The sequence below is a fragment of the Engraulis encrasicolus genome, chromosome 11, assembly GCF_034702125.1.
Source record: "Engraulis encrasicolus isolate BLACKSEA-1 chromosome 11, IST_EnEncr_1.0, whole genome shotgun sequence".
NCBI classification, from domain to species: Eukaryota; Metazoa; Chordata; class Actinopteri; order Clupeiformes; family Engraulidae; genus Engraulis; species Engraulis encrasicolus.
In genome coordinates this window covers 3,535,540-3,547,692 of record NC_085867.1, presented here as the reverse complement: position 1 = coordinate 3,547,692, position 12,153 = coordinate 3,535,540, and the positions used below count along the sequence as shown (strand labels likewise).

Sequence of the window (12,153 nt, the reverse complement as noted above, 5' to 3'; positions counted from 1 at the left end):
TTAAAGTTCCCATGGCATGAAATTTCCATGGTCCTTTGGTGCTTTGTATGGGTTTGCGGGGGTGTCAGGATGCTATATCCGCAATCTTTCTCAAAATAAAGCTGAAACGCGCCATTTAGGCCTCTTTGTTGAAAAGTCTCCTCTCCCTGTGCGTCGATCTGTTAATTATATGCAACAGGAGGAGGAGGGGGCAGGAGGGGGAGTGTCGTTGATGAGCAGGGGCGGAGCCGCGGGCTAAAGCAGTGTTGTGGTGGTGGTACGGCAGGTTAGCTGTTACCTAGAGTTAGCAATTTGCCCTAGTTAGCAATGGGACGTCCAGCACCTGATGGAACTTACTCTCGCTTGTTTTGACCCAAAGATGAAACAATCTATTGCCTACCTGCTCATGGGCTTCAGTGCAGGACGCCTCAGAAGGGTGAGTTTGAAATGTTATGTCTGCAATTTGAATTTGTTGAATGGGTAGTTCTGAAGCACTGTTACTTGCCAGTAAGTTTGTAATTACAGCAGCAATCATTCACCATGCAAGGACCTGGCAAGCACCATCATAAATTACAATATTCTTTTTTTTACATATGAGCAAACAACCCCATTTGATGTGTGTGATGCACGTTACTGGCATCGCAACTGTCTCTAAACCCAGCAACTTTCTCCGTGTGGTTAGCATGCAATTGCAAGTCCTTCCCCTTTGTAATGTTATGCCATGCAACACAAACGTGGTAAAAATGTTATAAATGAACGAGGGGGTAAGTTAGTTGTCAGGTTATAGTAGACTTTTACACCTTTGTTTACAACATTGTTCTGTTTCACCACTGCAATGCTTATCATGCATCACAAGTCTGTTTGAGGAGGGTGGTGTATTACATGACAAAAGGCTACTCTATACTAGTTATGATGTACGCACTTCCTCACCATCGGCTGATCATAAAATGTGTCTACATACAACTTATCTGCATTTGAACAGCTCCCCTGTGCACTGTCTGTGCTGGAGAATAGCCAGCTTTCCTTTGTCCAATACATGGCATTAAATGCATCTACACAGTAAAAACTGCAGTGTTAATGCAACACTAACAGAGTCAATTTAACACCTCTTAGAGTTTATTTGGTCCCCAAATACTCTCTAAGTGTTGAATTAACACTGCATTTTTTACTGTGTATTATGCCTTGTATTCCAGTGATTCCCAACCTTTTTTGCCCTGTGTACCCCCTAATTAATTTTGTCACATCATGAGTACCCCCTCCTTCATGCTCTATATGATCCTCTATACCAATGTGAGTACACTCCATATTTGTTAGCATCACATTTTCCACGTACCCCTACTGGTACACGACGTACCCCTGGTTGGGAAACACTGTTGTATACAGTGGTGTAGTCTACGTAGAACGCGGGTATACCCACTTCTAAATTTCAGGGATTTCAGTATACCCACTTAAAATTGATTGATCCATTGTTTTGAATAGCACAAATATATACAGTATACCCACTTCAAAAAAATGCTCAAATATACAGTATACCCACCATAAAAAAGTAGACTACACCACTGGTTGTATACAATGGTGAAATATTCCATGCTCTGTTGACATCACATTTATCCATAGTTGCCAGTTAAGTTTCCATTGCGAAAATAGCATCATCTCATGTTTACCTGAGAGTAACCTGGCTAACAGTATCAGAAAACTGCCTTTTTTGTAATAAGGTTAGATGCTAGTGTGGAAACTGAGACAATGCCCACAGAAAGAGATAACATTATGCTGCCTACCTCAGGTAGCATTACTTTCATTTGACACCATCTGTGCATATAAGAGCAAACTTGCCATGTCTTATCTTTATCAGATCACTAAAACTTGGAGAGAAGGCAGGAGAGCCACAACGCATGCTGGAACTTTTTGTACAGAGTTCAAGATCACTATAAGCGGCTAATTCAATTATGCAGACAGTGTGAAGACAGTGTGCAAATTTATTTACAACAGCATCAAGAATATTAAATTGGAACATGGGAATATTTTATGGAAGGCAAATATTGTATTGAAAGAAGAACAGCAATAACAGTCTCTGTAACCATCTTTTCTATTTTTCCAGCCGTTTCAGGCATTTGTCCAACAGTGATTCGAGTGTTGTCTTGCATATCCATGCCGAGTTCCCCGATGAAGGACGTTGGAACCTCGATACAAGGCTGGCGGTGACCTCCTCTGGCTGGCTCGTCTGAACTGCGCTGACTTGTCTTCTAGGGCACCAACATTGCATTAGTCGCAGGGTTTCCGAAGACCTTTCCACACAAAGCATACAGGAAAAGAAAAATATTGTTTAGAATGCTATGTCATTTTTGAATTATTGAAGTAACACTATTAAAATGTTATGTCAGAATTAGTTGAACTGAATTCTTTTCAAATCTTACCAAAGGTTGGATTAGCTTTTGATGTTTGCCGGTGGTTGGTGTGCATTTTCATTCTAGAGGACAGCCATCTGTAAGAAGTGTCTGCAGGTACAAAAGACAATGTGTGAACAGAGTGTCCCTCTTATTTTTCATTTGGTCAAGAGGGTGAGGGTTAGCCAGTTTCAAAGACAAACCTTGTTATTGTCATTGGAAAGGATATGAAGGGTTCCTTCCTAAAACACTGCAAGAGCCATTTTATACTAATGCCATGAATGTGTAGTTATAATTACTTACATCAAGTCAAGTATCACCTGAAACCGTGTGTGTGTGTGTGTGTGTGTGTGTGTGTGTGTGTGTGTGTGTGTGTGTGTGTGTGTTGCATTGCCTTGTAAAGCAAATATAGACATCTCAACAGAAGAGTGTTTTCAGGGGGCATAGTCAAGGTATCCACTCCATTATCCAAACTCATGTCTTCTACTTGCGCTTGTGGCCCAACAACCTAGCATCCATGGAGAAAATAAGTTTCCCTGCTATGCACAACAACTAATCAAAAAATGACATTTGAATTTATCTTTTACGAGTTGTTGAATTGCCCATCTATCAGCATACCACATCATATTTTGCAAGGTCATCACAAGGCCACAAGCACAAAGGAGGATGGGAGTTTGGATAGTGGAAAGGAAACAAGGTAGGCCTACATGTTTTGCACTTTAGTGTAATCCTGCTTTAAAAAAGAAAAACAAAACAAAAATCAGGCGCTAGAACAAGATCCATCTTCTCACCTGCACAGCATATAAGGAAAGACAACATTCTTTGGAGCAACTTGTTCCAGTTAGACAGATGCATTTTTTTAAACTTTTTTATTTGGCTACAATGCTTACGCGTTTCGGCCCTTATGGCCTTCTTCAGGGCGTATAAATTGCAACCTTTAGTGCCTCTGCATCTGTCTACCTGGACCAAGTTTGAGAGCCCCTACACTGATGAGCACCACGGAAAAAAGGTGAAGACACAGAAGCACTCAAATTACTGGTACCTGCTTGTGTTTGATTCTTTGGAGCAAATTGGGTGATGACTGAATGGGAAGACTCCAACGTAGTGGTGAGGGAGGAGTTTTGCTTCATCATGTTGCTTTCTTCGGGAACTTCTGTAGATGAGAATTGCGGACATTAGGAAGAAATACAGAATATAACTTTCAATGATCTACAATAAGCCTCTCAAATTCTATACAAGAAAATGGTCTGAGTCAGAACAGAGACAGAAATGTCAAGGAAACATAAACCTAATATTCGACTGCATCTGGCTTTCCAAGCTATTCACGGATATGAATGAAAATGTGACAGACAGTGGGAGCAGGTTGCATAGCAACTCACACGTAACTCCACAGCTGCCTGCCCTGGAGCAATGCAAGATGGACAAGTGATCCGACTGCTGTATTCTGTGTACCTACCAGAGGTTATGCCAAATTTGTTATATGATGAAAACAAAAACGCAATCAAATGCCGTCACAACCACTAAATAGCAGCCTGTAACAACTGCTTGATGTCTGTGTTGGATGTGTCAGCTGAGCTCGTGCAGTCACGCACATCTCGCTGAGTAATTACTGTAGCCAGCTACGTTTCAATGCAGTGGCCAGTAGCTCTACACTCGGTATAGTTAGGTGACCAAATCGAGTCAAAGGCTTGCCTGGTCAATATGCCAATTCATGAGTTCGGTGTGTATCGCTAGTCACAACTGAGCTTTCCGAACATACGGTTAGTTCTAACACCTGTTAGCTCAAGTTATAACATCCCTAGGTGAAACTACGAACACCAGTCTCCATAGGAATGAATATGTACAGCACCATGCACCACAGCCAACAAAAAGGGTTTCCTAAATAAATCGTGTTTTCACCAGCAACATTTTAAAATGCCTTGTTTTCAACCACAGGACCCTCCTTGGCAGTGGCGGAACAATTGTCCACAGGGCCCTAGGGCAAGACACTTATCGGGCCCCCTATATGACTTGTCAAGATCACAATTGGGCCCCCACCACCAATGCAAGGGTGCACTGGGCCCAGGGGCAAATGCCCTGCTCGCCCTCCCTATAGCTCCGGCCCTGCTCCTTGGTCAACCAACGAAATGTTGAGCAATTTTGGTCTTGTTAAATTGGTGTTTAATAGAATAATTGTCAACATCACATTCCTTGTTAGCTAGCTAGCTGGATGCCTGTGTTATTTGACGGCAGGTGGGCTAACATAGCCGCTAGCCCGGTCGTCAAGGTTTAATTTCCATCGAAACTATTTAGTTAATTGTGCTCATGCTTGATGTACATGTAAGTTCAAAAGACCATGGTCATATTTTACAGTCGATTTCCCAAGAAAAACAAGACAGAGTATGGCTATTGCTTTTGTAGCAGTGTAGCTTTCATGGCTAATGTATGGGGTTTTTCCCCCACAGCTAATACTGCAGGCTAGTTAGCCATGACACTGTAATACAGACTGGAAGCTTTTCATGACTTACTTGTTCAGGAGGCTTGGTGGTATTGATCCAGACTTCAGCGTCAGGTGTTGGCCATAACTTGCTCTGTATTGTCCCAGATTGTGAAAGCATTAGTCCGGAAAATGTTCCCTCAGACATTGAACCGGTACATATGGTGTTCTGCTGGTATTTATAGAGTTTTCAAATGAATGGGCGTGCTAGTGGGTGGAGAGAGGGCGTGGACGAGTTGAGAGCGAACGAGGGCAGGACGTCATCTCGGGCACACACGAGCTTTGCGTCAATTGGATGCTGTGTCAGAGTTTGTTTACAAACTGGGAGGAACCTCCAGCACAGCTCGGTGTACACAGTAACACATTACAAACCACTGGGATGACTTCAGGAGGTCAGAGTAACTCATTTTAAGGCCCCAAAACATCATAAGGTCAAAATTTTACGCCATGGGCACTTTAATGAAATGACTTTGGGAGTTGATCTTTAAGCTTTGAAAACTTTGTTATTTTATGTACTTGTCTAGGGGTTTCACCCCTTTTCTTGTGCTTTTGGAGGGGATTCAGGTCGACCAGAACCGAGCCGGTGTCGGTGCCCGCACCAGTTACGTTCGACAGTAAAGTGCTTACCTGTTCATACCGGGCTCCGAACTTTTACTGCACGTGACTCTGATACCTGGATGAACCTGCTGACGCCCACGTTGTCGTCACGGTTCGCAGAGAAAAAAACAAGTATTTTGCGGTTCTCATTACGAACCAACTTTCCAGTTCGCGTACGTTAATATCTGTGGCGTGAACACAACAGCCAGTTCGCGATTGGGTGCGGGAGCGGACACCGACACGGTTCTCAGTTGACCTGAATGCGCTTTTGGAGGAGACGAACCAATTAGCAGAAGGCTCAGGACTAGGCTAGTCCATCACAGGAAGACGTCTGCTTGCGTTGGCCAGTCCAGGGCATGAAAGGTGAGTCGGTTTGCCCTCATTCACCTTGCAACAATCATTACAGTCTTACATGTCTACAATCACGTCAATGCATATACTTAACATTTAGTGTATTTTAGTCTTAAGATTGTGCATACTCTACCCTGTCCAAGTGTCAGATGAGTGTTGGTTCCAGTGGTGTAGTCTATGTAGAACGCAGGTATACGCAGTATACCCACTTCTAAATTTCAGGGATTTCAGTATACCCACTTAAAATTGATTGATCCATTATTTTGAATGGCACAATACAGTATACCCACTTCAGAAAATGCTCCAAAATACAGTATACCCACCATAAAAAGTAGACTACACCACTGGTTGGTTCCTTAGCTATTTATCCTCATACATCCTCACTGCCCAGTGCCATTAGATGACCATTTATCACCAATCATGTACAAATACACACACACACACACGCACGCACACACGCACACACACACACAGACACGCACATGGACACACACGCACACACACACGCGTGTCTTTTGGCCAGGAACCCCATGCCTACAGTAACTACACGATATCCAACCACCCCTAGGCTCTCTTTTTACTGGGGGCTTTTCTAAATATTTTTCCCCATCTGAACCTGCAGTCATTCCTGTCATTCTATGGCCTTAGGTGTCCCAGAAGTACACAGGGGTTTAGCTCTCTGTGGCTTGGCTAGGTCAACTGGCCAACCCTGTTAGGATGGGCTAGGATGCCCCCCCCCCCCCCCCACACACACACACACACCCCACACAAACAAATACCCTTTGATGTCCTAAGGGCAGCACTATATCTCAGCTGTGACGAAACATTGCAACCATTAGCTTGAATGAATAGCCTAAAGAGTATCCACACATGTACAGATGTCTGATGCTTGTATAGCATATTAGGCCTATCATACATAATTGTCATTCAATGTGCTGAAGAGTTAAGAAAAAGAAAAGAGAAGAAAAAGAATCCATGTTGTTTAACAGATAGGATATAATTAACTAACTATTACCAAAAGCAGATGAGAATAAAGCTGTTTTTAATTCCTTTTTAAAACAAGATACTGTTGGGGCCGTTAAAATTTGGACAGGAAGTTGTTTTCAGGAATTTGCAACATCATGATTAAATGCCATTTCAACCTGTCTAGACTTGACCTTAGGCACATCTGGTAGAGGAGATTCTGAAGACCTAAGACATCTATTCGGATGATATTGCTCAAGCAAAGTAACAATTTGCTTGAGGCCTAAGCCATTTAGTAACAATCAAAAGAGTTTTAAACTCAATTCTAAATCTCACTTGTATAGTGCAATTACCTTGTACGGGAGTGATGTGGACTCTTTTCTTTGTTTAAGTTAGGATCCTCGCTGCAGCATTTTGAATTAGTTGCACCTGTTATGATCTGCTAACAGCATTAGGATATGTCATCCAGTATTGAATTAATGCCATGAAGACCTCTGCCGAAGAAGAAGAGAACTTCAGAACCCCAGCTACTCACTGAAAATCATGCATTCTCTGATCTTGTGTGTTGCATCTGTTACGGGATACAAGTCCTGTGTAAATATTCTTCAGACAGCCAAATGTTTCTTCTTGCATCAAAGGGTCTTAGATGTCAAAACTCACTATTGTTTCTCAGCATTGGAATACATACAGAATCTCTCTGTTTCTATTGCTCTTGTTTCTATCTCTGCATCACTTTCTGATTCTTTTCTCTCTCTCTCTCTCTCTCTCTCTCTCTCTGAGTACATACAGTAAGCCTTTTCACATTTGTGAGGGGGCACAAATTGATTTTCCTCACTTCTTTAGATCTTGCAGCACTGACAAAAATACAAACAAATATCTACTAATAGATCCGGGTTGGGGATGGTTTTGGTCTTGGTCCTAGACTGTAGGCCTACCATTATTTCCTTTAGCAAGGCAATATTGTTTTTACTGTGTCAGAAAATAGTTTTCCCTGGCCAAGGTTTGTCACTACACACGGCATATGTCAGAACAATGTTGCCAGATGTACGATAATTATTGTATTTGTACCATACTTTTTTTCCATTTTGTCCTCTGTACGACCAAAAAAACATGATATACGATAATTTCAGAGATGCCATTCACTTCATTTAGATGTCTTGAAACAACAATTTGGGTCTTGTTTCCTCCCAAAAAAACCCCAAAAACAACAATTTTGAGGTTTTGGTACGATAATTCAGCCTTTTCCATCTGGCAACGCTGTGTCAGAACAACACAAGGAGTACACCAGCTTGACATGAAGCATTTTCATGAAGTCAGTGTGGTGTGCACCCTTGTTATTTGTGTGATCATACTGTATGTGTAGTCTGTTGTGATATCTCTGTGTGTGTGTGTGTGTGTGTGTGTGTGTGTGTGTGTGTGTGTGTGTGTGTGTGTGTGTGTGTGTGTGTGTGTGCGTGTGTTTGTGTTTGTGCGTGTGCGCGTTCATGTGTGTGTGTTCATGTGTGTGTACGCTTGGCCTTGACAGCTGGCCTGGATCAGCAGAAACGGGTCCATAAATTGTTATACGTATCTGTAATGCACTGGTCAGGATACAGGGCAGCTATAAAACCAGACTGCTGCTACTGACCAACCTCGCACATACACACCTGTGAGTGTGTGTGTGTGTGTGTGAGAGAGAGAGAGAGTGTGTGTGTGTGTGTGTGTGTGTCTATGTATGTGTGTGTGTGCGTGTGTGTCTTTGTGCGTGTGTGTGTGTGTGTGTGCGTGTGGGGTTTGTGTGTGCGTGTGTGTGGGTGTGGGTGTGTGTCTGTGTCTGTGAGTATGCGCTGTGTTTCTGTGTCTGTGAGTATGTGTTTTTGTGTCTGTGTTTCTGTGCATAGAAGAAATGGAGGGCATCAAACAACCCAACCAAGTCTTTATTTACAACACTGTCCAGTCTCCCTCATCCCCCTCTTCCAGGTTGCTCTCCTCTCCTCCGCTCTGCTCCTCCACTGTCCAGTCTCCCTCATCCCTCCTCCAGGTTGCTCTCCTCTCCTCCGTTCTGCTCCTCCACTGTCCAGTCTCCCTCATCCCTCCTCCAGATTGCTCTCCTCTCCTCCGCTCCTCTACTCCTCTTCCAAAAGCGGAGAGTCATCCAACGTCGGCAGGTTGAAGGTTTTTTATTTTTATTTTCCTCTACCAATAACCTACTAGAGATGCACCAGATCCGGTTCCGGTTCCGGGTCCGGCAGGATAATAGGGTTTTTCACAGGATCCGGATCCGGCAGGATCTTAACCCTCTGAGGTCCGAGTGCCCTTCAGAGGGCAACTTGTCTCCAAAAACAAATCTGTAACTCTGTGAGTTTTTGTCATTGAAACATATAAGTCACACCATTAGAAACCTCAGACCTTCCAGGTTCCAAATATATTAGACCTCAGAGGGTTAAGCAGTGGATCCGGTATCCGGCAGTTACCTAAAAATCAGGATCTGGTGCATCTCTAGTTTTTACGTAGCCTAGGCTTTTCAGTCAGTCTTTCACAACCCCAATCATTGCATGGAGTGAAAACCCTTTGGAAGCGGCCATTGCAGGCAGTTTGGCAGCAAGCCAATGAGTCTAAAAAATAGTTTGAGCCAACGTAATAAAAAGGGCCCATGTGTGCGAGTAGACTATGTGTTTCAACCCTTTCGTAGGATACGGTATTCGGTTCCGGCAGGATCTTAAGCAGTGGATCCAGTATCCGGCAGGATCCTAAAAATCAGGATCCGGTGCATCTCTATAACCTACACACCTGCCCCACCACAGAGGTGTGCAAAATTGTCTTCTTCCTCTGACACGTTTACCAGGCAGCCCATTCACACATGCATACTCACCCATCTTCTTTTATCTTCCTTTATCCCTTGTCTTTCATCCTTGTTTCTCACCCACTCTAACTGGAATCTACCAATGTTTGTTTGCCAGAGCTGAAAGTCACCGAAGCCAACGTGGGCAGTTTGTCTGCTGGTGTTGTTTTATTCCTGTTCCCCAGTCAGCTACAAGGGCCCATATGTGTACCTACATGCATGTAAAGCCAATCCCAACACCTCTGCTGCGCCTGCTTGTATCGTTGCGGCTCCAGATTGGGGCACAGCTTGGGGGAGAGGTTAATAAAGGCGACCCCAGAAATAGGAAGCCCTGCCTGGGACACGGCAGCACTGGCTGCTGCCTGCCTGCCTGCCTGCCTGCCTGCCCCCTCTGCCTGCCTGCCTGCCAGGCCGGAGCTCTGTTAGCATATTCCCCATCCAATAGAAAAACAAAATCCTGTGTTATTGCTGGAGGTGTCATTATGAGTGCAATAATAAATGTAACAATAACAATGCCAAAAGAGGATGTAGTCTTTTTAAACCTTTGGCTTATGGTGTGAAGAAAAACTATTGTTTTTAAATGTGGAAACGGTGCCCTACAGCTAGTCCTTACTGTCCAGAGAAAAACACCAGTAACTGCTCTAAGCTGTGGACTCATTAAGGTGGGAAAGGTTGATTTATGGCTGTACTCTTTTCAGATCTTAGGGCTGTAGCCAAGACAAGTAGTCTGCACGGGTGGCCAACACCACAGTGACCATGTGACCATGTGTACGTTCTCTTGCTGTGCGCATCTGCGTTGCCTCGTTACTGCAAACTCATCACCACATTGTTGTTGGCCAGAGTACAAAAAATAGCAAAGACAATAGTGCACTGTGCAGGGCTGGGCTGGTAATCTGGCATACAGGGTATTTTCTGCTGTTGTTGTGGTTGTTTTCCCGGGGGGTTGGCCCTCAGGGAGGAGGACGCCCATTGCCAGCGCCGGATTAAGATGACCCGGGGCCCCTAGGCTACAGGTTGCTTTGGGGCCCCGCCGGAAAGCAAATATCGAGATACATTTCCATAGACGGTGTCATAACTTAGAGTTGGAAAATTAAAGATGACATTTCTACCAACTGTACTCAATACACAAGATGAAATTTTCAATATCGCATCTTGACACAATTCTGCAATTTTTGACTGTTGGCCAATCAGGGCCCCCCTGGCAGGTGGGGGCCCCTAGGCTGCAGCCATATCTAGCCTGTGCATTAATCCAGCCCTGCCCATTGCTCCATCATCAATAGACAGTGGATTCAACCGGTCAAGGTATAGCATGAATGTGGGCAACGTGGTTTCGGGCGGGTCTATGCCAGAAATGCCCGGTCCATTTTTCGATCCCAGCCAAGCCCTGGCAGAGTGTTTTATTCTAGGGTGCGACATGTAACCTGAAACTCTCAAATTGTGGACATGAACTATCAGGAGGTACAGCTGTATTTTCCTCATCACATCAGCAAATCATTTTATTTCATCAAATTACACAGACGGCTTACAGTACCGCCAAGGGATCAATTAGTTGCCTGTGGTTTGTTGTGAAGGATAACAGTGTATCTACAGTGGACTTTGGAGCAACTTTGGAACAACTCAGCATGTCTCCAACAATGGTACCCCAATGCCATGGAACTCTAGCAGACCTGCTGTGAAAGTGTACTTTCTTTGAGGCCAAATAGGGCGACATGGTACCCCTCGGTTGGGTGAGCCTGAATGAGAGTGCTAATCTACTGTATAGTAGGCCACATCTTCACCAAGAGAATCTGCAGCCATCCCCATACCAGTCTCTGGGGAAAGACCTAGTTGTGCAGTTAGGCCAGCATGGGTAGGCAGTGCAGACCTGAGGTGAAGACAGCATTCTCATGTTTGGATGTAGTCAACTGAACTTCCCTTAACTCTTGACATTAGCCACTTTCATACATTTCATACCTCAGTGGTTTAGCTTCTCCAGTTCCATTGTTAACTGTGTAAGGACAAGAAAAAGTTTTGAAGTCTTTGCACTTTGACATTAATGGTTGTACATCACCTCATATCTAGTTAGCAATCAATACAAAATAACCTGGTGTCCTTTCCAAAATAGTACGGTTTTCTTACTCATTCTTTTTTGCTGACATTGTAGGAAACGAAGAGCCATTCTGTTGTTGCATAGATCAACTCAGCAGTTCTTGGGTTAGCGTTAGCGTTAGCTGCCAATACAAACCTTTTAGAAGGCCTCATTCACTCCTGCACTTCCTACCCTGCATGCCTGTGAACAGGGCCGCTGACAGCTTTGGCTGTGACCTGGACAAAGTCATCTGAAAGGGCCCCTCACCCAATACTTTCAATATAATGAGGGACCAATTATGGGCCCCCCATCTCGCTGGGCCCGGAACAAGTGACCTCTTTGCCCCCCGCGTGTCGACCTCCCTGCCTGTGAAAGTCTCCTTGCTCTCTGCCTAGCCAAGGCAGCACCCTGAGGTGCGACGAGGAACCTGATTATGAGCGCACTGGCACACGGGAAGGGCACTGAGTGAGCAAGAGTGGAAGTCCTTTCCAGGGCTGGACGGGCCATCTGGCAT

The 12,153-nt window shown here is 44.3% G+C and overlaps 2 long non-coding RNA genes across 2 annotated transcripts; one reads left to right on the top strand and one right to left on the bottom strand.

Moving 5' to 3' along the window:
- Window positions 1–264: 264 nt before the first annotated feature.
- On the top strand, window positions 265–2,308 carry LOC134457829 (uncharacterized). Its single transcript, XR_010036498.1, has 2 exons — window positions 265–415; window positions 2,078–2,308. It is a non-coding gene; the product is annotated as an uncharacterized LOC134457829 (long non-coding RNA).
- On the bottom strand, window positions 1,985–2,635 carry LOC134457828 (uncharacterized). The gene is made up of 2 exons (XR_010036497.1): window positions 2,394–2,635; window positions 1,985–2,264 (listed from the first exon to the last, which is right to left on the bottom strand). It is a non-coding gene; the product is annotated as an uncharacterized LOC134457828 (long non-coding RNA).
- Between the last annotated feature and the right edge of the window lie 9,518 nt (window positions 2,636–12,153).